This window comes from Trichosurus vulpecula, chromosome 2 (assembly GCF_011100635.1).
Source record: "Trichosurus vulpecula isolate mTriVul1 chromosome 2, mTriVul1.pri, whole genome shotgun sequence".
Lineage (NCBI taxonomy): Eukaryota > Metazoa > Chordata > Mammalia > Diprotodontia > Phalangeridae > Trichosurus > Trichosurus vulpecula.
The window spans coordinates 156,755,540-156,782,800 of record NC_050574.1 but is presented as its reverse complement, the minus strand read 5'-3'; the positions used below and the strand labels follow the sequence as shown (position 1 = coordinate 156,782,800).

At 40.3% G+C, this 27,261-nt stretch overlaps 1 protein-coding gene across 1 annotated transcript in view; it reads left to right on the top strand.

The window, feature by feature from the left end:
• Window positions 1–4,815: 4,815 nt before the first annotated feature.
• HEPHL1 (hephaestin like 1) overlaps window positions 4,816–27,261 on the top strand; it is a 123,186-nt gene continuing 100,740 nt past the window's right edge. The window contains exon 1 of the mRNA XM_036746688.1: window positions 4,816–5,116. The gene's annotated coding sequence lies outside the window, so the exon portion shown is untranslated. The remainder of the gene's footprint in view (window positions 5,117–27,261) is intronic.

Here is a 27,261-nt window from a genome sequence, read left to right as displayed (position 1 = left end):
GAGCTCCAAAAACCCAGTGAGAAGAAGAATGCCTTGAAAGGCAGAATTAGCCAAATAGAAAAGGAGGTCCGAAAGACCATTGAAGAAAATACTACCTTAAAAATTAGATTGGAGCACGTGGAAGCTAGTGACTTTATGAGAAACCAAGATATTATAAAACAGAACAAAGGAATGAAAAAAATGTTAGACAATGTGAAATATCTCATTGGAAAAACCACTGACCTGGAAAATAGATCCAGGAGAGATAATTTAAAAATTATTGGACTACCTGAAAGCCATGGTCAAAAAAAGAGTCTAGACATCATCTTTCAAGAAATTATCAAGAAATTATGCCCTGATATTCTAGAGCCAGAGGGTAAAATAGAAATTGAAAGAACCCACTGATCACCTTCTGAAAAAGATCCCAAAAAGAAAACTCCTAGGAATATTGTTGCCAAATTCCAGAGCTCCCAGATCAAGGAGAAAATACTTCAAGCAGCCAGAAAGAAACAATTTGAGTATTGTGGAAACACAATCAGGATAAAACAAGATCTAACAGCTTCTACATTAAGGGACCAAAGGGCTTGGAATATGATATTCTGGAGGTCAATGGAGCTAGGATTAAAACCAAGAATCACCTACCCAGCAAAACTGAGTATCGTGCTCCAAGGCAAAATATGGATTTTCAATAAAATAGAAGACTTTCAAGCTTTCTCAATGAAAAGACCAGAGCTGAATAGAAAATTTGACTTTCAAACACAAGAATCAAGAGAAGCATGGAAAGGTAAACAAGAAAGAGAAATCATAAGGGACTTACTAGAGTTGAACTGTTTTGTTTACATTCCTACATAGAAAGATGATGTGTATAATTCATGAGACCTCAGTATTAGGGTAGCTGAAGGGAATATACGTACATGTATGTATATAGACAGAGGGCACAGGGTGAGTTGAACATGAAGGGATGATATCTTAAAAAATAAAATCAAATTAAGGAATGAGAGAGAAATATATTGAGGGAGGGAGAAAGGGAGAGATAGAATGGGGTAAGTTATCTCACATAAAAGTGGCAAGAAAAAGCAGTTCTGTAGGAAGGGAAGAGGGGGCATGTGAGGCGAAATGAGTGAATCTTGCTCTCATTGGAATTGACCTGAGGAGGGAATAACATACACACACAATTGGGTATCTTACCCCACAGGAAAGAAGGAGGAAGGAGATTAAAAAAGGAGGGGTGATAGAAGGGAGGGCAGATAGAGGGAGGAAGTAATCACAAGCAAACACTTTTGAAAAGGGACAGGGTCAAGGGAGAAAATTGAATAAAGGGGGACAGGATAGGAAGGAGCAAAATATAGTTAGTCTTTCACAACATAAGTATTGTGGAAGGGTTTTGCACAATGATACACATGTGGCCTATGTTGAATTGCTTGTCTTCTTAGGGAGGCTGGGTAGGGAGGGAAGAAGGGAGAGAATTTGGAACTCAAAATTTTAAAAGCAGATGTTCCAAAAAAAAGTTTTTGCATGCAACTAGGAAATAAGATACAGAGGCACTGGGGCATAGAAATCTGTCTTGCCCTACAAGAAAGTAAGGGAAAAGGGGACGGGGGGGGAGTGGGGTGACAGAAGGGAGGGGTGACTTGGGAATGAGGCAATCAGAATATATGCCATTTTGGAGTGGGGTGAGGGTAGAAATGGGGAGAAAATTTGTAATTCAAACTCTTGTGAAAATCAATGCTGAAAACTAAAAATATTAAATAAATAAATAAATAAATAATAAAAAGAGTTTCCTACATGAATGAAATCACAGGTCTAGTCCCAAATGCTTTAAGAGGGATAACTGAGGATCAAAGAAATAAAGTGACATCTCCACAAGGTAATTTTTATTATCACAAGCTAATTATTGTCAGAGTCGGAATATGAATGCAGAGATTCCAACTCCAGGTCCATTTCTCTTTCTATTAAACTGGGGGAACCTACTGATCTGAGTGGTACAACAGACTAAAAATGAAAATAATATTTAAAAAGATTAAGACAAAGAAGTGAATGATAGACTTATACTCTCTTGGCCTCAGTTTTCACTTTAAAAAGGGATGGTGGTGTTAGATTAGACACTCTAGTCCTTTTTAGCTCTGCCAGTCTGTGATTTTATAACTACTAACAGAAAGTATGGTTTTGGGGTCGGGAGAGGTTATGCCCAAACATACAATTACTTCGAAAACATTGAGAAGGGGGCTTCTATTGCCAAAAGATTGAAATAACAAAGAAGGTGTGACCCATGGTTCTAGTATCACAAAGTCACAGAATCTCAGAGCTGAATGAGATCTCAGAAGCTACCCAGTCCAATCCATACCTGAAGGAGCACTGGCTTGACAATAGTCCTCGCAAGTGGTCATCTAGCTTCTACTTGACGATCAGGAAGGGGAACACCATTATTACCACTTTTGAACAACTCTGTTGGGATTTTCTTCTCTATATAGAAGGAAAATCTGCCTCTCTTGCCACTTGTACTCATTGCTTCTACTTATGTTCTCAGGGGCCCAGGCACAAAAGGTCTTCCACATGAGAACCTTCTAAAAATGTGAAGAAAACATGATGTGATGCATTAGTCTTATCTTTTCAACCAACAAGCATTTATTATACAAATACTGTGTGCCAGGCACTAGGAATACAAAGACAAAAGAGAAATAGACCTTGTCCTCAAGGATTCCAAGGAGATGGACTTAAATAAGTACACATAAGACCCATACAAAATAAATGCAAGATAATTGGAGAGGGAGGGCACTAGGAACAGAGGGATCAGCAAAACAACATGCAGAAGGGGGTGCTTGAACTGAATCTTGAAGGAAACAAGGGTTTCCAAGAGGTAGAGGTGAGAAGTACATTTCAAGCATTGCGGAGAGCCAGGACAAAGGGACAGGGATGAGAGATGGAGTGTCATGCATGAGGAAGAGTAAAAAAAGATAAGTATGGCTGAATCACAGAGGGTGAAGGGTACTATTATATAATACTGGAAAGTTAGATTGAGGTCAGGCTATGCAGAAATTTAAATATCAAACAGAGGTGAATGGGCGAGGATCTGCATTTTTAGAAGGCATTCCCTAAACCAACAAAATTACAAGTCTAGTCTCCTATCTCTTTCAAAGGAGGTAACTGAGGATCAGAGATATGCCCAAGGTCACATAGAGAAGACTGTGAATCTGATGATGCCAGATCACCAGATCTAGAGGAATCACTATTTTGCACTAGAGGCAGTAGGGTGTCGCTAGAGTCTATTGAGTAGGTGAGTGATATAATCAGGTCTACATTTTAAGGAAATGATTTGCAGCTGTGTGGAGGGTGGAATGGATTAGGGAGAGATGGAGCAGGGAGACTGATTTGTAGGCTTTTGCATTAACCTAGGCAAGAGGGGATGAAGACTTGAACAAAGATGGTTGTAATGTAAGCAGGCAGAAGATAGATGCAAGAGCTTTGTGGGTGTAGAAATGAAAAGATATGGCCAAGAACTGGAAGAGGGATTGCGGAGAGCACTAAGTTGTGAATCTGGGAGGCTGGTAGGATGACGGTGTGCTCCCTAAAACAAAGAAGTTTGGAAGAGGGACTCTTTTTTAGACGTGGGGGAGAAGATATTGAGTTCTGTTTTGAACACGTTGGTTTTGAGGAGTCTGTGAAAAATTCATTTGGAAATGTCCAATAAGCAGATGGTGATGTGAGCTTGCAGCCTAAGAGAGAGACTAGGGCTGGAAACTTAAATCTGGGAGTCATTTGCCTAGAGATGATAATTAAACCCATGGAAACTGACGAGCTCACCAAATGAAAGTGTAAATATGGAAGAGGGCCCAAGACAGATCCTTGGAGCATACCTATAATTAGAGGGTTTGATATAGATGATGATCTGGCAAGAGTGGTCAGACAGGTAAGAGGAGAACCGAGAGAGTAGTATCACAGAAACCCAGAGAAAGACAAAGGCCAGGACGAGAGAATGATTAAAAATGTCAAATGCTGCAAAGAAGTCTGGAGCGGTGAGGATTGAGAAATGACTATTAGCTCTGGCAAGTAATAGATGATAAATAACTTTGGAGAGAGTAGCTTCAGTGAGCGTTGAGGTCAGGAGCCAGATTGCAAAGGACTGAGAAGTAAATGGAAGGAGAAATGGAGGAAAAGATAGCTTAATTTTTTTTTTAATTTTGGCTGTGAACAGGCAGAAAGACTCAGGATTGAAAGCCTGAGGGGACAGTAGAGTCTGATGAGGATTTATTTAAGGATGAGAGAGAGTTGGACATATCTGTGACCAATGGGGAAGAAACCAATAGTTGGAGAGATACTGAAGACTGGGGGAAGGATTTTGGTGAGAATAATAAGTTGGAGAATATGGGAGGGGATAGGAGCAAAGGTACAAGTAGAGGGGATGGCTTTGGTGAGGAGCAATGCATCTTTAACAGGGACTAGAGAGGGTGTCTCCAGTAGAGGAGAGAAAAGGGTGTAACAGCAGGGGTTTTGAGATATGGATATAATATTGTTTATGTGAAAGACGTGTTAGACAAAAATGAAACAGATCCTGCCTTCAAGGTACTTCTTATATGGCATGGTGTTCAATCTTCACACATTTTAAATGTGGGAGTCATTTACCTGGAGATGATAATTAAACCTATGGAAGTTGATGAGCTAACCAAGTGAGAGAGTGAGTACACCTATGATCATGGGGTTTGAAGCTAGAGTGAAGTAGGAGGAAGTAGGAAGTAGGAGGCCAGGTAGGATCTTTCTGCAGTGATTTAGGCATGAGGTAATGAGGGTTGGTAATAATGGGATGATTATGAAGAAAAACTTTAGTGTTAGGGAGATGTCATCACTTTTTTGAAGATCTAAAAGAACACCATGTTCTTCCCCCACCCCTCTTTTCTCTACTTTCCAACCCTTTTTATCCTTCCCCTACATAAGGAATTTGACTTCCGGGGAAACAAAAATCAACACTGGAAGCCTCTAACCCTTCAGAAACTTTGAGAATCACAGACCTAGTGTAGTTTCTTCTGCATATACTGGACAGTGATCTGTATCCCTGTGCTGGAGTGTAAAGATCCCTGGATTCAGAATAGGAGGATGTGGACCTGAGATCCAGTTTGGACATTCCCAAGCTCCGTGACTTTGGGCAAGTGACTTAACCTTTTGGAGACTCAGTGTCCTGAGCTATAAAAAAGGGCTAATAATATTTGCGCTACCTGCCTTATGTCATTGGGATGAGGATCAAATGGGATAATGTATATAAAGTGCTTTGTAAAGTGAAATATAAAAGCGAGCTATTATTATTATGGATTGATGTTATGGATCATAAAGCCTCAAGTAGCTCTCTCTCACTCCCCTCATCCTCCAGTTTGACTGCTGGTGGCAGGGCAGACAGTGAGTGGGTGACTCTGACTCTTTGCCTTTAGCTGTTCCCATCACTGTTCAGCTCAGGGAATAGACATCATAAAACTGCATCTGCTATTGATACTCCTCAACAAGTTTCAGATGAAACCCCCTCCACCCCCAGCTCCCCACCCCTTTGCAAAGTAATTTCAGTGTTAAGAGGCAAGACGGCAGGTCACAGAACATTAGAGCCAGAAGGGATCTTAGAGATCATCTTGGCAGAGAATCACAGGATTTCAGAACAGACGGAACCTCAGAGATGGGAGGCAGCCTAGTACAGAGGGGAGGGTGCTGGATTTGGAGATGTAGGGTGTGGGTTCAAGTCTTGGCTCTGCCACTGGAGATCGCAGATATTACCTGTGAGAACTTGGGTAAGACATTTGACTTCTCTGGGACTCACTTTCCTCATCTATAAAATGAGGTTGGACTAGATGGCCTCTAAGGTCTTTTCTAGCTATAAATCTGTATAAATTCTGTGACAATATAGCCATAGGATTCTGGAAAACTCAATTTAATCTGATCCTTGCCTTATCTTTATAAATGGGGAACATAAGCCCATATAAGTGATTTTTGACCATGCCTGGAATTCTCTCCCTCCTTATCTCCACCTCCTGGATCCCCTGGCTTCTTTCAAGTCTCAGCTAAAGCCTTCCCTTCTTCAAGAAGCCTTTACTAAGCCCGCTTCATGCTACTGCTTTATCTCTGTTGGGTATTTCCAATTTATCTTATATACATGTATATTATAAATACACATATACATATATATTATATATGCATACACATATAATACATATACACTAACACACCCCTTGTCTGTACATTGCTGTTTACATATTGTCTCATCCCTTAGACTGGGAGCTTCCTGAGACTATGGAATGCTTTTGCCTATGTTTGTGTCCTCAGAACTTAGCACACAGTACATGGTAGGTGTTCAATAAATGATTGCCCCCTGACTATTACTTAATTCACAGGTCCCAGACCCTTAGAGTTGAAAGAGACCTCAGAGGCCATTGAATCCAAATCCTACCTTAACAAAAATCCCTTCTCCATCAACCTGATGCCAAGAGATTTGCTTAAATACCTCCAATGAGGTGGTGTTAACTACCTCCTGAAGCAGCTGCTTCCACTTTTCAATAGCTCAAATTGTTACTTAAATCAAGCCTAAATTTCCTTCTCTTCACCCATTGCCTCCTCATTATGCCTTCTAAGGCCAGGTAGAATTAATCTGCCACCAAATGCTTAAAGATGGCTACCATTGTTCCCTTAAGTCTTTTTTCTTCCAGATGAAATGTTCCCAGGTATTTCAGTCAGTACTCATGTGGTATGAACTGGAGGCCCTTCACTCTCCTGTTTGTGCTCCTCGCAATGTTTTGTAGACTATCCTCATTATTTCTCAGACGTATGGCAACCAGGACTGGATGCTGTGCTCCATAGGTCAGACAAGGACAGAGCCAGCAGGCCTGTCAGCTCCTTCTCCTCAACATTGTTCCTTTTCCAACACTGCCCAAGGTCACATCAGCTTTCTTTCCTAGCATATCATGCTGTTGACTCATAATGAGCTTTCAGTCCACTAAGAGCCTCAAATCTTTTTCAGACATGCTGCTTTCTAGTTGTGGCACTCTGCCTTGGATGTGTGGATTTGCTTTTTTGAACTAAGATTCGACTTTTATCTCTATTAGATGTTATTTGTTAATTTAGTCTAAAATTCTAGCCTGCCAGATCTTCCTGAATTCTGACTTTGTCACCTAGTGTGTTATCTCTCCTTTTCTTGCCTTACTTGCATTTTTGATGAGCTAAGCCTGCCATCCACACTTTTATCCAAGTCACCAATAAAAAGTGTGACACAGTGCAGGATCAAATGTAAATCTCTGGGACTCTCCACTGCAGAAATCCTCCCAGCTCTCAATGACCAATTTTTGGATCTAGTCATGTTATTCTGGGCTGAAATTAACTGCAACATGTAGGACGCAGATTCATTTTTTGGTTTTCAAGGAAAGAAACAAAATAAAACAAATAAAAAGGTTGTGAATTACCATAGGGAGTTGTGGTTTCCAACCTGAAGTTGAAACTCAAATTGGGGTGCCCGGGGAACTACAGAAGGTTCTTGTGGAAACCTCTGGAAAGGCTCAGAGAGGGAAGTGAACATTTTTGGCCAGAGGACTAGTAGTCAGCAGCTTTTTCTCCTGGCTATCCATTCCTACTTCCTTAATCTTCCCTACTCTGTGTGAAGGATACAGTGCCCAAGCCTGAATTGGAGCTGGTTTGGGTAGACTGAGAAGCAGTGCCCTGAATGCCGCTTCTACTAAAATCTACTGCTGCGGCCTCCTTTTTCACCTCTCTTATCAGTAAAATGAGAATGTGAATGAGCAAAAGGAAAAGACTTCTGTAATTTCAAGTAATTATGCATCCAAAATACTAGGTGCCAAGTTAAACTTGTTAGGGGCTATGGTGTCCTGGCACCTGGGATTTGGCAAGCCCTCATCTAATTAAAGATTCAAATGGTGATAATTTCTGTTCAGATCAGAGACAGAAATAATTAGGGTTAATTGAGTCTTCTGTGAGCCACTATACAGGCAGCCGACAGTCATGTTTACTCTGTCTACATATGGAGTAAGCCCTGTTGGGTACCTGGCTTATTATCTGCCTCTAAGGGTCTTTTCCCAGAGCCTTGTGGAAATCAGAGGAGGGTAGACAGTTTTGTTACCTGGCTCATGCTTTCCTCCCTGAAGTAGATGGTTGGTCTCTGATTGCCAGAAGGGGATGACATCAGGAGAGGAAGGATTAAGATGAAGGAAGGAAGGTAAGAAGGAAGGAAGGAAAGGAGGAAAGGGAAGAAAGAAGGCAGGAAGGAAGGAAAGGAAACAAAAGAGTAAGGAAAGGAAGGAAGGAAACAAACATTTAATGCCAGGCACTATGCTAAGCATTTTACAAATATCTCATTTGATCTTTACAACAACCCTGGGAAACAGAGTTTTTTTTTTTTTTTACAGTTGAGAAAACTGAGGCAGGCAGAGGTTAAATGATTTTCCCTGGGTCACAAAGCTAGTAAGTATCTGAAGTCAAATTTGAACTCAGCTCTTCCTGACTGCAGGCTCAGTTTCTATCCACTGTGCCATCTAGCTGCATCTTCATACAGAAGATGGTGACCTGTTATCTCAGGGAGGGAGTATGGGGGTTGGGCATGACTGTAAGGAGATGTTACTTGATCTTTCATGGCTCCTTCTGAGGACTTTCCCTGTCCACACACCTGATGCTTTCTGGGGAGTTATTTTGTTGATGTAACACGGTGAATCTCTGGTTCTAGCTGTATAGGGCTTACTTTTGTAGGTTTCTTCTGTATTGATGAAATATCCAGAGTCATAAATAGAATTGAATTCAGCCACCATGAGTGAAGTGAGAAGAACCTAGAGAGCAACCATGCACAGTGATCATAATAATACAAATGAAGGCAACTCAACTGAGATTAATTGCAATAACCAATTTTGAACTCCAAGAACAGAAACAAACATTTCCCTCCTCTCAGTAGAAAGGCAGAGGAATAGGAGCATTGCATACTCTGCCAGATGAGGCTCTTTTTTGTTGTTGGCCGGCTTTACTTAACTATTTTTATTTGTTACCCCACATTTGTTCTGGCCTAGTGAAACTGCTAGACTCTGCCTTCTAAGATTATCTTCTGTTTACCCTGTACATATCTTGTATTTACAATTACTCGCAATTTATCTCCCTATTAGGGTGGGAGCTCCTTGAGAGCAGGGACCAAAATTTTGGCCTTTCTTTGATTTACCAGTGCTTAGCACAAGGCCTAATCCTTAGTAAATGTTTAGTAAATGTTTGTTTTCTGACTAAATGAGCTTTACCAGGAAGGGTTCAGTGGGTGTGGACTAGGAGTATGTCAGAATGACTGTAGTATAAAATGATATATATGTATATATTTAAATAAAAAATAATTTATAGTTAGAAAATTCATGAGAAAAATGGAGAAAAACTTTTCAGTTCTCCTTGTCCAAGAGATTACATTTAAATTCCTTGACCTAGAGGAGTTGAATGGTTTGAATACAGCAAGGTACTCCCAAATTCCTTGTAGAGCGGGGTGGAGTGGGGGGGGGGCGTGGGGACGGGAGGGTGGGAGAGGGAGGAGGGAGGGAGGGAGAGAGAGAGAGGCAGAGAGACAGAGAGAGACAGCAGGGGTTGCTTCTTGGGCAGTACTGAGTCAATCTTACTCTTCCAAAGGTCACCTGGGTTACCTTGCTTCTAGGAACTTTTCTATTTTATTCCTAAAAATCCCTGTTGAAGATCCTATATCCTCCTTTGGTCACATCTAGCGCCATGATTAGAAGAAGCCCTTTGCATGAGGTTAAAATTAAAAATCAAGACCTTAGTCCTGTTTTCTGTTTCCTCTTACTTCCCCCTTTTTGCTAGGATCTTGGGTTGTGAGATGCTCAGATGTTTCCCTGGCCAGCTCCACTGAAAGATGCTGCAGGAGATGTGGAGGATAAGTCTCGGGGCTCCTTGAGCTACAAAGAGCCCTGCCGACTAAAATAGCAATTTAACCTGGTTGCTCAGCAGCCCCAAGGGACTTTCCCAAGAAATACTGGGTTTTCAGAAATGATTCTTGTTTAATCTTGATGACTCACCCAGCCTGAATCAGCCTGTGTGCTTTCACAGAGAGCTATCCCGGACAAAATTTTAATAGTGTGGTTGGTGTTGTGCCCATCTCATTGATAATTGTTGGCTGCATGAAGCCTTTGAGTGAAGCAATAGGGGTACTGGTTTAGGGGAATGTAAAGCGAAGCTGAAGTGGCTGCCAGGCTCATCCCCCAGGCCCAGAGTGCTGCCACACACCAGAGGAAAAAATCTGGGTTGGTGCCAAATCTGATAATGAATTTGCTTTCTAGGGTAGGCAGCAATCTGACAACATCCAGAAGGGAGACTGACCGACCAGAAGTTTAAGGGAAATAAGTAGCTTCTAAATTTATTTCCAAGAGAAAAATTTCTCAACTTTTGATACACTTGGTGTAAGGGGCTGAGTATCTGAGTATCACCCAAACAGCACATGTATGACTTGAGGTAACCATAGGAAGATTGAGGTGGGTCTCTCTCTCTCTTTCTCTCTCTGTATCTCTTTGTCTCTGTCTGTCTGTCTCTCTCTCTCTCTCTCTCTCTCTCTCTCTCTCTCTCTCTCTCTCTCACACACACACACACACACACACACACACACAGATGCTCATTTCCAGTTAGGGGCAGCTACTTGGCCATAGTGGATACATTGCTGAAGCTGCCCTCAGGAAGACCTGGCATTCCTCCGGGGAAAGAGCAAGCAAGGTAACTTTTCTTACCGTAGGCAGGCCTAACCCTAGGCAAGATCCAGCAGTTTTTTCTTTGGCATTCTTCCATCATTCCTACCAGTCCCTCCTCAACGCTGCTGGCAAGTCTGGAAGCTAGACATTCTGCCTTTCCTGGGTGATTCTCTTGTTCCAGCTCTCCACAATCTCGGCTAAGATCATGGGCTCACAGAAATCACCTGTAAGTTAATTTAGTTCAAGTCTTTTTTATGATTAAAGAGACCCAGAAAGATAAAATTAATTAATTCACCCTAGGTCACACAGTAAGCAAGTGACAGAGGTGGCATGTGAACCTAGGTCCTCTGACTCCACGTGCAGAACTCCTTCCAATGTACAATGCTGCCTCTCTACTGAAGAAGCATTAGTTGATCATGACTTAAGGCATCCCGTCTCTTAGGGACACCATTTTAGCATGGGGTTCTTTTTATAAAATTTTATTTCTTTTTAACATTCATTTAAAAAATTGGGGTTGCAAATTCTGTCCTTCCCGCCCCTCCCCAACTCATTGAGCACACAGGCAATATATCAATTATGCATATGAAGTGATGCAAAACATATTTCCATATTAGTGATGTTGCAAAAAAAAAAGTAAAAAGCAAGAAACATAAAGTGAAAAAAGTATGCTTCCATATGCACTTAGAGCTCATGAGTTGTTTCTCTAGCATTTTTCATCATGAGTCCTTTAGAATTGTCTTGGATCATTGTGTTGATCGGAGTAGCTAAGTCTTTCATAGTTTATCATTGTTACAATATTGCTGTTACTGTGTGCAAAGTTCTGTTAAAATGGGATTCTTTAAGACCTAAAAATGCTGGCTATCATTATTATTATTTTTTCTCCAGTATCTCTCTTCCTTTCCATTCTCATTGCCACCACTCCCATGGCAACCCTTGATTGCCTCATGTCTGATCTATTTTTTTTTTGGCAAGGCAATTGGGGATTGACTTGCCTATGGTCACACAGCTAGTAAGTGTCAAGGGCCTGAAGCTGGATTTGAACTCATGTCCTCCTGATTCCGGGGCCAGTGCTTTATCCACTGAGCCACCTAGCTGCCCCTCTAATCTATTTATTTTTGCCTCCAAATAACGTCCCTCGTTCTCCCAACTATTCTGCACATGGCCACTATTTTAATCTTATGATTGCATAGCATTGATAATGGTTCTACGCTGCTTTAAAAACTCCCTATGGTTCCTCTTTGCCTACTGAATCAAATATAAACTACTCAATCTAGCATTTAAGGCCATCAAAGGTTTGGACCCAACTCACATTTCCAGACTTCCTAACAGACCCTACATTCCTACCAAACTGAACTATTTCTGATTCTCTGGTATTTTTTCCAAGCCTTTGACTATTCTCACACTGTACTTTCTCCTTAAAATCTCTTCTCCCACATCTCCACCTATAAAATCCTACCCAAAATTCAGCTCAAATGATACTTCCTCTGTGAAACTTCCACTCCAACTAGAAGTAATGTCCCTCCTCCCCTTCCATCTTCGACAGTGTTTTGTTTGTACAGATCCTTGGATATTCTGGAATTCTTCCTCTATACTTTTTTTTCCCTATAGAAGAAGCTGGTGGCACAGTGGATAAAGCACTGCACCTGGAGTCAAGAAGTCCTGAGTTAAAATCTAGCCTCAAACACTTAGTAGTTGTGTGACCTTGGGCAAGTCCCTAAATCTCCTCAACTGTAAAAAGAGGATCTACTTCCCAGAGTTGCTGTAAGGATCAAATAAGAAGTGAGAGAAAGACAGTGAAAATTTTGAGTCAGTCAACAAGCATTTATTAAGCTTTGATGAAGGAAGAAAAAATTTGGAAAAACCCAATATAGAGAATGGGAGAATGACTTATTTAGGGAGGTGTAAACAGATTTCCTTGTCAGAGTGAGGGCCCCGTTGAGATTATGACAAATTTCTAGTGTATCCAGCCGGCACAGTTTCATTATTTTCTCCACCTTTATGCGGTAGCTCCTGAGTAGGAGAGAAGGGGGACAGATTGTGGCAATAACCCATAGTTGACATTTGGCTGGGCAAGAGGCACCAGGATAAGGGGACAAAGGACTCAAAAGAAAAGGAGAGAGAGGAACAGGGTTTGGGGTGGCAAAGCAGAGAAAGAAATGGAATGGCAACAGATTGTGTGATCAGATAAAGGAGTAGCCTGAAATGATCAAACCCATGCCTTTTAATTGAAGGATTTTCTGGCAAGAGTTTTGGAAGGAAAGATGAACTTCTATTGTCTATGTTTCCAAAGCAGAGGTAGATGCTTACCAGAAACTACAGGAAGGTTTATAGCCTTCTCCACAGGGCTTTTACCTTACTTGTCTGTAGTATTGCTATCATTGTTGTTGGTAGTAGTAGTAGTAATAGTAGTAGTAGTGGTGGTGGTAGTATGGCAATGCTGCTGGTCTCCACTACCTCCTTTCTAATGTCTATGTTTTTTATAGTTGTGCCATTGGCCATTCTATTCCACTCAGCACACTGCACTCATCTGTACCCCATGGATGCTTTATGCAGAGCTTACTATTTTGAGATAAGGGTTCTTCCCTCCTTTGCCTTCCAGTTGTGGGTTTGCATTTAGCATTTCCCATATTGCAAGGCCATTTCAACGAATACGGCCACAGTGCTCACTCTTCTCTCCTTGGATATGAATGTGGTTATTTTTGTCCCTTTGCTGCCATTAATTACAAGCCAGGAGAGGGCAGACACTGAATTAGGATTTTAATTTTTATCTAAGACTCATACTGCCCTGTTGCCCAACTCCCTAAATCAGAGAATCTCTTTGGCTTTCTGTGTTTGCCAGACTGAGAGGATCTTTGTCAGGAATACCTCTGATGTGGGGAGATGGGGGAAATGGACAATCTTCAGAGCTCCTATAATTGAGCATATATAGATATATAGATAGACCCAGACATTCAGATTTGGGCAAACCAGTGCTTCAAATTAATGAGCTCTGGGGAATCTTTCAAAAATGGCCTTGGGCTATGTTTTACAGGACAGAATTAGAGAAATTACTAATGAGCTTGCAGAATTGTAGATTGGGAGCTGGAAAGAACCTCAGGTTTGAACCTTTAGTTAACCTCCCCTCATTTTACAAAAAAGGAAATAGAGACCCAGAGAGGTGAAGTCTTGCCCAAGTCCATTTGGTTGATGTGTAGATTTTTTTAAAGTGTCATATTGAATTTTCCACATTTCAATCAGCTGTTTTGCTGTTATATACCAGCCCTAGTCTAAGTATCCTTACTTATATTCTCCTGTGATTTAAGGACCACTGAAGAACACTCTCCAGAACATCAAATCCATTCCCCTTACCCAGAATACAATTCTACTTTTCTGCCTTTCAGAATTCTTCTCTTCCTTCAAGCCTTAACTTAGCTGCCTCATTTTCTGCCTCCACAAAGCTCCAAATGAAAGGATACCTCACCTCAAATATTTCTAGAGTACTCTTGTTGGGATCTCTCCTTCACCCCTAACACTTTCTACCTTATTAAATTTGTACTTGCATCTTCACACATAACCCAGTGCCTTGCACTGGCAGGTACTTAATCAATGTTCACTGAATTGATTTGGTCTACCCCCACAGTGGTATATGCTTCTTTTTTTTTTAAACATTTATTTATTTATTTAATATTTTTAGTTTTCAGCATTGATTTTCACAAGAGTTTGAATTACAAATTTTCTCCCCATTTCTACCCTTCCCCCACTCCAAGATGGCATATATTGTTATTGCCCCATTTCCCAGTCAGCCCTCCCTTCTGTCAGCCCACTCCATCCCATCCCCTTTTCCCTTACTTTCTTGTAGGGCAAGATAGATTTCTATGCCCTATTGCCTGTATATCTTATTTCCTAGTTGCATGCAAAAAATTGTTTTTTGAACATCTGCTTTTAAAACTTTGAGTTCCAAATTCTCTCCCTTCTTCCCTCCCCACCCACCCTCCCTAAGAAGGCAAGCAAAGCAACATAGGTCACATGTGTATCATTATGTAAAACCCTTCCACAATACTCATGTTGTGAAAGACTAACTATATTTTGCTCCTTCCTATCCTATCCCCCTTTATTCAGTTTTCTCCCTTGACCCTGTCCCTTTTCCAAAGTGTTTGCTTTTGATTACCTCCTCCCCCTATCTGCCCTCCCTTCTATCATCCCCCCTTTTTATCTCCTTCCTCCTTCTTTCCTGTGGGGTAAGATACCCAATTGAGTGTGTATGTTATTCCCTCCTTCCATTGGTCAATTCCAATGAGAGCAAGATTCACTCATTTCCCCTCACCTGCCCCCTCTTCCCTTCCTATAGAACTGCTTTTTCTTGCCACTTTTATGTGAGATAATTTACCCCATTCTATCTCTCCCTTTCTTCCTCTCTCAATATATTCCTTTCTCATCCTTTAATTTGATTTTATTTTTTTAGATATCATCCCTTCATATTCAACTCACCCTGTGCCCTCTGTCTATATATATGTATATATGTATATTCCCTTCAGCTATCCTAATACTGAGGTCTCATGAATTATACACATCATCTTTCCATGTAGGAATGTAAATAAAATAGTTCAACTAATTATAGTTGAATATAATAGTTCAAGTCCCTTATAATTTCTCTTTCTTGTTTACCTTTTGATGCTTCTCTTGATTCTTGTGTTTGAAAGTCAAATTTTCTATTCAGCTCTGGTCTTTTCACGGAGAAAGCTTGAAAGTCCTCTGTTTTATTGAAAATCCATATTTTGCCTTGGAGCACGATACTCAGTTTTGCTGGGTAGGTGATTCTTGGTTTTAATCCTAGCTCCATTGACCTCCAGAATATCATATTCCAAGCCCTTTGGTCCCTTAATGTAGAAGCTGCTAGATCTTGTGTTATCCTGATTGTGTTTCCACAATACTCAAATTGTTTCTTTCTGGCTGCTTGAAGTATTTTCTCCTTGATCTGGGAGCTCTGGAATTTGGCAACAATATTCCTAGGAGTTTTCTTTTTGGGATCTTTTTCAGAAGGTGATCAGTGGGTTCTTTCAATTTCTATTTTACCCTCTGGCTCTAGAATATCAGGGCATAATTTCTTGATAATTTCTTGAAAGATGATGTCTAGACTCTTTTTTTGACCATGGCTTTCAGGTAGTCCAATAATTTTTAAATTATCTCTCCTGGATCTATTTTCCAGGTCAGTGGTTTTTCCAATGAGATATTTCACATTGTCTAACATTTTTTTCATTCCTTTGTTCTGTTTTACAATGTCTTGGTTTCTTATAAAGTCACTAGCTTCCACGTGCTCCAATCTAATTTTTAAGGTAGTATTTTCTTCAGTGGTCTTTTGGACCTCCTTTTCCATTTGGCTAATTCTTCCTTTCAAGGCATTCTTCTTCTCACTGGGTTTTTGGAGCTCTTTTGCCATTTGAGTTAGTCTATTTTTTAAGGTGTTGTTTTCTTCAGTATTTTTTTGGTTCTCCTTTAGCAAGTCATTGACTTGTTTTTCATGGTTTTCTCACATCACTCTCATTTCTCTTCCCAATTTTTCCTCTACTTCTCTAACTTGCTTTTCCAAATCCTTTTTGAGCTCTTCCATGGCCTGAGACTAGTTCATGTTTTTCTTGGAAGCTTTTGATGTAGGCTCTTTGACTTTGTTGACTTCTTCTGGCTGTATGTTTTGGTCTTCTTTGTCAGCAAAGAAGGATTCCAAAGTCTGAGTCTGAATCTGAGTCCATTTTCGCTGTCTGGCCATGTTCCCAGCCAACTACCTGATCCTTGAATTTTTTGTCGGGGTATAACTGCTTGTAGAGTATAGAGTACTTTGTCCCAGTCTTGAGGGGCTGCACTGTTTTTTTTTTCAGAGCTTTTTCTACACAGCAAGCTCTGCCACACCAGTGCTCCTCCTCCCCCAAGAACCGCCAACCTGGACTGAAACTCAGATCTGAGCAGGCTCTGCACTCCCACTCGGATCCACCTCTTAATTCCTCCCACCAGGTGCTCCTGGGGCCAGAAGCAACTGCAGCTGTAGTTTTGTAGCTGCACCACCCCTGCTGCCTCTGGGGTGGTGGCCAAACCATGAACTCCTTTCACTCTGTCCCCTACAGTTTTTCCTACTAACCTTCTCTGTTGTCTTTGGTGTTTGTGGGTTGAGAAGTCTGGTAACTGCCACAGCTCACTGATTCAGGGCGCTAGGGCCTGTTCTGTCTGGCTCCTGATCTGGTTGGTCCAGGTGTGGCTCACACTGAGCTCTGCTCTGCTCCACTCCCAGTTCCATGCAATAGACCTTACCCCTCGACCATCCAGGCTGTACTGGACTGGAGCCCTGCTTCCCTCTGCTATTCCGTGGGCTCTGCAGTTCTAGGATTTGTTCAGAGCCATTTTTTAGGTGTTTGGAGGGTCCTGGGGGAGAGCCCTAGGCAAGTTGCTGCTTTCCAGCCACCATCTTGGCTCCACACCCCAAATTATATTTCTAAGACAAAGAAAGAAAAAAGAGGAAAAAAACAAGCATAATTGATCAATATATAAAAAGTATGAAAATATGTTTAATATTCAATACTTGTGGCCCTCCCACCTCTGAAAAAAGCATGAGTTGGAAGGATTCTCTCATATTGCTTCTTTCAAGCCATGCTTATTATTTATAATCATGCAACATTCACTTTTTGGGTTTTTTTTGGCTGTGTGGTGGTTCTTGCCATTTACACTGTTGTAATCATTGTGTATTTTGTTTTCTGGACCGCTCACTTTCCTCTGCATCAGTTCATGTTGATCTTTCCATGCTTCTCAGTATTCATCACATTCATTGTCTCTTATAGCATAGCAATATCCCTTGACATTCATATGCCATATGTTGTTTAGCTATTCTCCAATTGATAGAAACTACTTTGTTTCCAATCATTTTCTGTCACAAAAGGTAACAGTATATAAATATTTTAGTGTGTAGTGTATATGAGGATTTTCTTCTTATCAATGGCCTTCTTGGGGTAAAAGCCCAGTAATGGAATCTCAGAGTCAAAGGGGATGTATATTTTAGTCCTTTTATTTTCATAGTTACAAATTGCTTTCCAAAATGATTATACCAATTCACAGCTCCTCAAGCAATGCATCAGTGTGCCTAGCTTCCCACAACCCCTGCAACATTGACTATTTTTATCTTTTTTCATCTTTGCCAATATGTAGAGTGAGAGGTAAAACCTCGGGGTTGTTTTGGTTTGGATTTCTCTTATTATTAAAGATTTAGAGCACTCTTTCATGTAATTGTGAATACCTTTCAATTCTTCTTTTGAGAATTATTTTGTTCATATTCTTTGACCATTTATCTATTGGGCAATGACCTGGCTCAGTAGCTAGAGCACTGTGCTTGGAATCTGAAAGACTCATCTTTGTGAGTTCAAATCTGGCCTCAGACACTTACTAGCTGTGCAAGTCACTTAAAACTCTCTTTGCTTCTGTTGTATAAAAGGAGCTGGGGAAGGGTATGGCAAATGACTCCAGTATCTTTGTCAAGAAAATTACAAAATGGGGTCATAAAGAGTTACACATGAATAAAATGAATGAACAACACAACACACACATATTATTTACATATACAATAATTTATATGTCTTGGATCAGGAAATCTGATACAAAGATGTTTTTCCCCATTCAGACTTTTCCCTTTCTGTCCCATTTGTGTTGCTTTTTGGCTTCGTGCCATTGAAGTTGTCTTTTTTATCTTTCATAATTTCCTCTGTCTCTTGTTTGGTTAAGAATACATCTCCTACCTATAACTGTGAGAATTATATTATCTGCTTCTCTTCTAATTTTTTTGATTGCGTGGTCTTTAATATTTAGTCACATATCAATTGGTAACATATTGTGGAATGTGGTACATGTTGGTCCAAGCCTAATTTCTGCCAGACTACTTTCTAGTTTTCATAGCAGTTTAAAAAAAAAAAAAGAAACAAACACTGAGTTTTTTCTCTTAAGTAATTAATGTTTTCCACTTTACTGGTCTCTGGATTATCTAGTTAATTTTTTTCTGTTTCTCCTTTCTCTAGTCTGTTTCAGCTACCCCCCCCTTTTTTAAAACAATACCAGATGGTTTGATGACTGTTGCTTTATGGTATAGTTTGAGATCTGGAATTTCTACCTCCCCTTTGTCTCTATTTCTTTTTATCATTTACCTTGATGTTCTAGATCTTTAGTTTTTTCAAATGAATTTTGTTGTTATTTTATCGAGTTCTATGAAGTATAACTTTGATAATTTGATTGACATGACATAAAATTATACATTAACTTTGGCAGTATTGCCATTTTTATTTATTGGCATGGCCCAATCATAAGCTCTAAATATTCCCCCAGCTATTTAAGTTGTTTATTTCTCTAAGGAGCACTTTATAATTGAATTTATTCAACTCTTCTATGTACTTAGGTAGATTGATCCCCAGATAATCTATGCAATTTGTGGCTATTTTTAAAACACTATCTATTTATTTAGTTTTAGTTTTACCCATTCACTTCCATAAGATTTTCAGTTTTGAGTTTTCTCCCCTTCCCTCCCCTCCCCCCTCCCCAAGATGGAGTGGAATCTGATATAGGCTCTACTTACATATATTTTCACATTAGTCATGATGTAAAGAAGAATTAGAACTAATGGGAGGAAATTTGTGGTTATTTGGACAGGGATTTCCCTTTTTATTATATATAGTTATTAATTATTTTTCAAAAGTTCACATTCCCCAGTTTAGTAATGTTTTCTTGGAGAGCTCCTTGAGATTCATAGGAGTTAAGTGACTTGCCCCTGGTTACATAGCTGAAAAATATAATAGACTAGATTTTAACCCAAGTCTTCCTAACTCAACGTGCAGCACTGTATCCTCTATATTCCTATGCTTCTCTGTAAGTGAATAATTTTCAATTAATTTGGAATAGCTAAAAGACCATCCAACCCTGGTCTGCACTCTTTAACATTTATTTTGTTTTGGTTTTATTTGGAGGGGGAGGCAATTGGGGTTAAATGATTTGCCCAAGGTCACACATCTAGTAAGTATGTCAAGTGTCTGGATTTGAACTCAGGTCCTCCTGACTCCAAGGCCGGTGTTCCACTGCACCATCTAGCTGCAACCCCCCCGGCCAGCCTGCAGTCTTAACTTTTCTAGTTGTCAGTTTCCCACTTGGAAATGGACTCCACATCCAGTCATTCTCCTGAAGAAAAAGTCAACTTGTTAGCTAAACTTTCTGTTCATACAATGGTATGCTGACAAATGTTTAACAACCATCTTTCCCGGGGGGAAAAAGTACTCCTGGCACAATTTTAAGTTTATTCTGTATTATTAACATTTCATTCATCTAACCTCTCTGACTCTCAGGATTTTTATCTTTGAAATGAAGTGTTTGTTCTTGGGGACCCTTAAAGTCCCTCAACTGTAAATATATTATCCTGTGAAATAAAAATTCTATATCTAGATTTTTAAAAATCAGCCACATAAGTGCTGAATAGGAAAAGTATGGTTAGACAACAGAGCCTGTGAAAACAATATGGGGCTTTTAGTGGCAAAAGGCAAGGAAGAGTACCAAGAATGAAGGATGTACCATTTTTTTGCCATGATCAGATTGTATTTAGAGTATATTTGTTCAGAATGCATGTTTACTGCAGTATGTGATGGGCAGTACAGTTAGGAAAGTTAGGAAGGGTCTAGGTTATAAAGAGCTTCGAAAGTCAAATGTTGACAAACTAGATGAAATGGAAGAAGGATACAGGGATAATGAGAGGTGTGGAGGCTATGCCATATGAAGAATGATTGAGGAAATTGGGGATGGTCAGTCCAGAAAAGAAAAAATATAGCAGGGAGCTTCATTCAAATATCTGAAGGGTCATCGTGAGGTGTAATGAACACCTTCAAAAGATATATGAAAAAGAAAAAAAAGATGGACAAGTCCCATAGCAAGAGAAAGGATTAAATTGATTGCCCCCATGAGCTACTTATGACAAGATAACATTGGGGAGGCTCCCAGTATGTTGAGTGGACCTCCTATGGTGAACTTATAGGTGGACATAAACAAGAAGGGCACAGGATGGATGAGCCATCTACGTCAGCTCAATACATCCAAACAGAAATCACACTTTCCATCCCAAATCCCACCCTCTTCCCAACTTCACAATTTCTGTCAAAGGCACCCCCTCTTCACTTTCTCAGGTTCTTAATGTCAGCATTAACCTGGACTCCTCAGACTCAACCGATGGATCCCATCAATTGACAAATCTTGTTACTCTTAACTCCATAACATCTTCACATGTGACACTTTTTCTTTAATCACAAAGTACCAACTTTGTTGAGGCCCTCAACACCTCTTGCTTAAATTATTGGAACACCCTAATTGGTTTCCAAGCCTCAAGTCTCTCTCTACTCCAGTCCATTAATTTTTCTTAAACACAGATCTAATCATATCATTCCCCTACATCATTTCCAGGGCCCTTCCATTTACTGTTTAGGATAAAATAGAAAATCCTTGTTTAGCTTTTAAAGTCTTACACAACTTGCCTCCAATCTGTTTTTCCTGGCCTCACTGGATATAATTTGCCCTTCTGCTCTCTGAAATCTAGCCAAATTGGCCTTTTCTCTGTTTCTCACACATAACATTCCTCTGGTCTTCATGCCTCTGTACTGCTGATGCCACATGCCTGGATTGTACTCCCTCCTTACTTCCACTTTTCTATTCCTTCAAAATGTAGCTCAGGTACCACCTTTGACATGAAATCTTTCCTGATCTCCCGAACTAATAGTACATTTCTTCCCAGATTACCTCACAATGATTTTGTAATTATTTGTAGTTGTTTTGAATTTGTATTCTAAATGCTTGTGTGTTTACTAATTGTCTTTCCCAATAGAATGTAATCTCCTTGCAAATAGAAATTGTTTCATTTGTATCTGTATCCCTAGTGCCCAGTACACTGTGGGTGACTAATAAGCGCTTACTGATTCATTGTTTCATCACTGGAAGGAATATCACATTAAGGATATCACAGACATATTGGATCACTAGAGTTTTGTAGTAATGTGGAAAAAAGAGTAGATTTTTTTTCTATTTTCCTCCAGAAGGTAGAACTAGTATCAGTGGGTGGAAACTATAAGGAGAGAGATTTTGGCTAAATACAAGGAACTATCCAATGAAACTATCAAATATGGAACGGTTTCATCACTGGAACTGTTTGACCTGGGGATTTGGGATCGTTGGAGAGGGGATTCTCGAATTGGGTAGAGGAATGGAGTTAATGGCCTCTGGAATCCCTTCCAGCTCTAGAATTTTATGCCTTGCTCTCTTCCTGCCCGTCCCCTCTTTTTTTGTCCCTTGTTCCCACTATCAAAACTTGCTCTCAGAAAAAAGGCAACAGGTTCAATCATACTGAGGTCTTCAAAGAACCATCTTCATTCAAGTTCTGATGTTACTCCTCATTATGGCATGGAGGTGTCTTTGGGTTACCAACAATACATAAGCTCTGAAAGGTTCTTCCTAGCCAGAAAGTCTTGAAGTATATGTCCAGATCCATCCATAAGGACTAGTCTAGTTCATTTTACCTTTCCTTATGTCCCTAGCACTTAGCATGGTGTGTGGTACATTGTAAGAGCTTAATAGAAGCTTGTTGACTGACTGTCCTTACTTACAGCACAATATTTCAAGGGTGCATTCTCATGTTGGGGTGAATGTTTGGAGAGAATCAGTTTGGGGGATGGATGCCGGGGGATGGATTTTTCAGCCTCAACAATTCTATAAGACCATCAACTAAGTAATGGAGGGACTGTGATGCCCCCATGGGGAGGCATCAGTAGAGGAAACATTCACCCCAATGTAAGAATGTACACTTGAAATACTGCACTGTAAGTAAGGTCAGTCAGTCAGCAAACTTCTATTAAACTCTTACAATGTGCCACACACGATGCTAAGTTCTAGGGACATGAGGAAAGGTAAAATGAAGAGATTATAAAGAACTGGAAAGGATATCTCTATCTTTACTAGGACATTCTCAAGATTAAGGAATGAAACATTAATTAGGGAATTTTAGGTATCCCTGAACAGGTAAAGGAGAATTTTTTTTTGATCAGAGGGATCTTAGTGTCTATGAAGCCACATAACATAGGTGGTTATTTGCTCTAACACTGTCTCAGTCTGTATATTTAGGTATCTAAATTCCTAGGAGGAATTCCTCCCTAGGAAGTCCTTTGTGGCTATCTTGTGATGATGTTTGGAGGCCATGGGTCTCCTGGGAACCCCTCTGTCAGGGAGGTCTCATGGACTGCAGGTCCCCACCTAGAGCCAGCCCCCTCTTTCCTGACATGAAGTAACTTCCCAAAACCACACCCTGCAATTTGCTGCCAGTTAATAGCGTCTCTGATGCTATATGACAGGGCTTCCTGAAGTTCTTTTCTCCACAGGTGGGACTTTTAGGAAGCACTGGGGCCAATAATCTGGCACTGTCCCAGAAAACCCAGGAACCCCTCCCTTCCTAGTTGTCCCATCCAGTTTTTCCACACTCCCTGGGGTGCTAGGTCATTGGAGGTTTCAGTAAAGCCAGCACAGGTAAGCCGTTACTGAGGGAGGAGAATCAGGATAAATAGCAAAAGGAGTGAGGAATAAGATGAAGACTCCTTAGCATCATCAGATAACAGTAATAGCTAGTATTTACATAGTGCTTTCAAGTGTGCAAAATATCATACAAATGTTATCTCCTTCAATCCTCACAATAAGCTTCTAAGGTAGGTGCTTTTATTTTCATTCTATAGATGAGGAAACCGGGGAAGGGAGAGTTAAGTGACTTGCCCAGGGTCACATAGCTAGTTAAGGGGTCTGAAGCAAGATTTGGACTCAAGCCTCCCCAACTCCAAATCACTCTCTCTATTGTACCACTTAGCTGAGGAGGTAAAGGACAAACATGGATCTTCTGGTTTTATGTAGCATCATGTCATGGAAAGATTCCTAGATTTAGAGGCATTAAACTTGGTCTCAAATCTTGGGTTTGACACTTATTAGCCACGTAAGCATAGGAATCACTTAATCTCTTCCTCAGTTTCCTCATCTGTAAAATGGAGATGATAATATTGACACCATTTATCTCACAGAGTTCTTATGAGGCAGCTTATTTGTAAAGTGCTAAACTGCTGAGCATTCAAACTCTGCTTCAGAGAGTGCAACTCAGATGCCTTCATTCAAATGGAAAACATACGTTTACCCAAAAGACTATTTTATGGAGAACTCACACAGGGCAAGCACTCAAATGGTGGTCAGAAGAAGTGATACAAGAACACTCTCAAGGTCTCTCTTAAGAACCTTGGAATTGATTGTGAGACATGGGAGACACTGGCACAGGACCTTCAGCATGGCATGCCCACATCAGAGAAGGTGCTGTGCTCAAAGGAAATGCAGAATGCACAAATTTAAAGAATCCACCCCAAATGTTCACATGGACTATTTGTGCCCGACCTGTGGTAGAGCATTCTGAACTTGTATTGTTCTGATCAGCCACAGACAGACACACTGCATCTTGACTCTAGCATAATGATGTCATTTTGATCCTCTTCCAGAAGGAAGGACAACAACCAACCAACCAAGCAGAACGTTATATAAATATGAATTCTTATTTACAGTAACAACAAGAAGAACCATAATAATAAACCAACCAACAAAATCCATTTCACTGAAAGGTTTTGTGGTCTTGCTGAGCTTTTATGTACCTCAGGACATTAACAACAAGGAAACAGGTAGTAGTAACTCCTTTCTCCAATGTAGGTCAAATCCCTGTACAACAACAAAACCTATAGCAACTCAGATTTCAGTGGACCAAAGAGAGGCCTCATTTCCACTTGAGGGTCCACATCAGGGAAGAATTTTTAGAATATCGCAGGACACTTGGTTTCATTCTTTAGACTCAAAGGATCCTAGATCTTGAAGTGGAAAAACCTTGGAGGTCATCTAGTTGAACCCCCTTACTTTACAGATGAGAAAACTGAGTAATAAGCTTGGGGCTGACTCTTTTGCCCCCTCAGTGAGTTGAGTTCTTTGCTGCTAATGAACATAATTGCATTAATCACTTCTTCTAGAATGTCTCTTTTTCTATTATGACTTGTTTCTGATTATGCAACCTTGGTTCAGTGATATTTCCTCCAAGGGTTTTCATTATAGAAATTCAACATTTTGGTAGTAAAGATGAGAAAGGAAAAAGAATTTATTAAGTGCCTACTATGCATCAGGCACTGTGCTAATTTATTGACAGCCATTACCTCATTTGATCCTCATAACCTGTGATGCAGGTGCTTTTATTCTTCTCATTTTATGGTTGAGGAAATGGAGGCAGACATCGATGAAGTGATTTGCCCAGGGTCACCCAGCTAGTAAGTGTTGGAGGCTAGATTTGAACTCAGGTCTCCCTGACTCCAGATGTAGGGCTCTATGCCCTGAATTGTCTAACTGCCATAAAAAGTTTAAAACTTTTTCATGTTTCTTGATTTTGGATGAGGTAGGATGGTGGTGGTCTGTATATTTCCTTCCTCATGCTAGAAATAAGGTGTTTTAATAGTGCATATGATAAATACTTGCTTCTCTAGAGAATGAACTGAGATTTCTATTTTTTAGAATCCACCTAGGATTTTTTTTGGTAGAGGAATTCCCTCAAATCAGCTTTCTTTGAAAGATGTCCTAAAAGAAGCAGCCAGCCCTCTGAGTCTTTTCTCTCTTGTGTAGAAGCTGCTATGCAGATCTATTCCATGCAAAACTTCCAAACTCTTAGTCAATCATCAACATCGTGACCTGGGAGCTGCACTGTTGTGCCTGGCACATCTATGTCCCAGAAGCATAGAATGCCAAACCCAAAAGGTTCCTTGGAGCCTGCCTGGTCCAGTGCTCTCATTGTTCTTGGCATCTCTACTCTCCCAATTATCTTCTCTTACCACATGCCTTGCCACCCAGACCAGAGATAGTGCCCTGGAGAACTTAACCCTTTAATCTCCAGAATTTCCAGCTTGAAGCTCTTAGGTCCTAACTAATGAATGCTTCATGTGTAGCCCACTAAACTAGTATGACTACTGTGGCCGTATTTCGCTGTTCCGCCATCTTATCGAAAGCTACCGTGCCACCGTATTCATATACTCTTTGCAGCCTCCCCCTTTTCTCCTTTCAATTCTTTGGCCACAGCTTAACCCATATTCCACTACTATGAGGAAGAATGTGTCATCCTTGTGATTTTTTCCAACCAAAATATCCCTCCCTAGTCACCACTCCCCTCTATGTTATTTCCCTGTTAGAACATAAGCCTCTTGAGGGCAGAAATGGGCTTCATTTTGAATTTTTTTCTCTAATTCTTAGAGAAGGAAATGACAAACCACTCCAGTATCTATGCCAAGAAAACCCTATATGAGGTCTTGAGAAGTTGGACATAACTGAACAATAACAACACAGTGTTAGCACAGTGTTCCACACAAAGTAAGCACTTACTATATTCTTTTTTATGTGATTATTCATTTTAATATATCAATATTATTTAATATCAATGTCACAAATTTTGCAGATGTGAGTAGAAAACAGAGTATCAAGCATTAATTTTATTTACTTAATCATGATATTAATTCAAAGCCTTTGTGCTCCAATGAAGGCTCTGTCATCTGAAGAAAAAGCCTACTTAAGTCTGATGAGTGGCATCAGGGCAGAGCATGTAGGGAATGGTGGTGACAAGCCTGTGGAATTGGTTGTGGAGACTGAAGGAAGCAAATTACTTCTATCAACTCAGTTGTATACACACCTTCCCAGAGTCTTTCCTTAAGTTTTCACATACTATCGAGGTGTGGAGACAACAAATACATCACTATCATGTCTAATTCAAACTTCTCATTTTACAGATGAGGAAACTGAGGTCCGATGAGATTAATTGATTTGCCCAAGGTCATGCAGGTAACAAACCTGGAGTTCACACCCAGGTTATAGAGTAATAGCTTTAGAGCTGTAAGAGACCTCAGAGGTCATCTAATTTAAACCTCTTACTTTCAGATGAGGAAACTGAGGCCTAGAGAGATTGAGTGATATGTTCAAGACCCTGTAGGTAATAAGGGATTCCCAATGCTGTGCTCTTTTCATCATACCATACTGCCTATCAAATTACACTGGAGACATGAAGAAAAAATGGATGTATTATATGGGATGGGAATGGAACCTGTCGTGAGCTTAGGATGAATTAATTCTGTGTTTTCATCAATGAAACCAACCTGTCTGAAAGATGATGGGATGTTATTGCTATGAAACTCATGTGCAGTTAAGTATTAGAAGTATTATTCAATAAACCAGGGTCAGGATCTGAGATATGGATTGTGAAGAGGAGTAGGATAGAGGTAGAAAATGATGTTCAGAAGAGAATTAGGGACAGGTTTGGAATAAAGAACAGTCCAAGGGTATACAAGGAGATGTGCTCCAAGGTCAAGGTATAGGGGCTGGATACTGAGATAAGCAACAGGGGTACAAGTTTGACAACTCATTTACTCATTTTGCTGCACTCAGCATCCTGCAGGGTGTGGATGTTTTGATGTTTGTTCCAGTGCAGCCAACCCCACCCTGCTAGGGCTTCCTTTTAACAGAAGTAGCT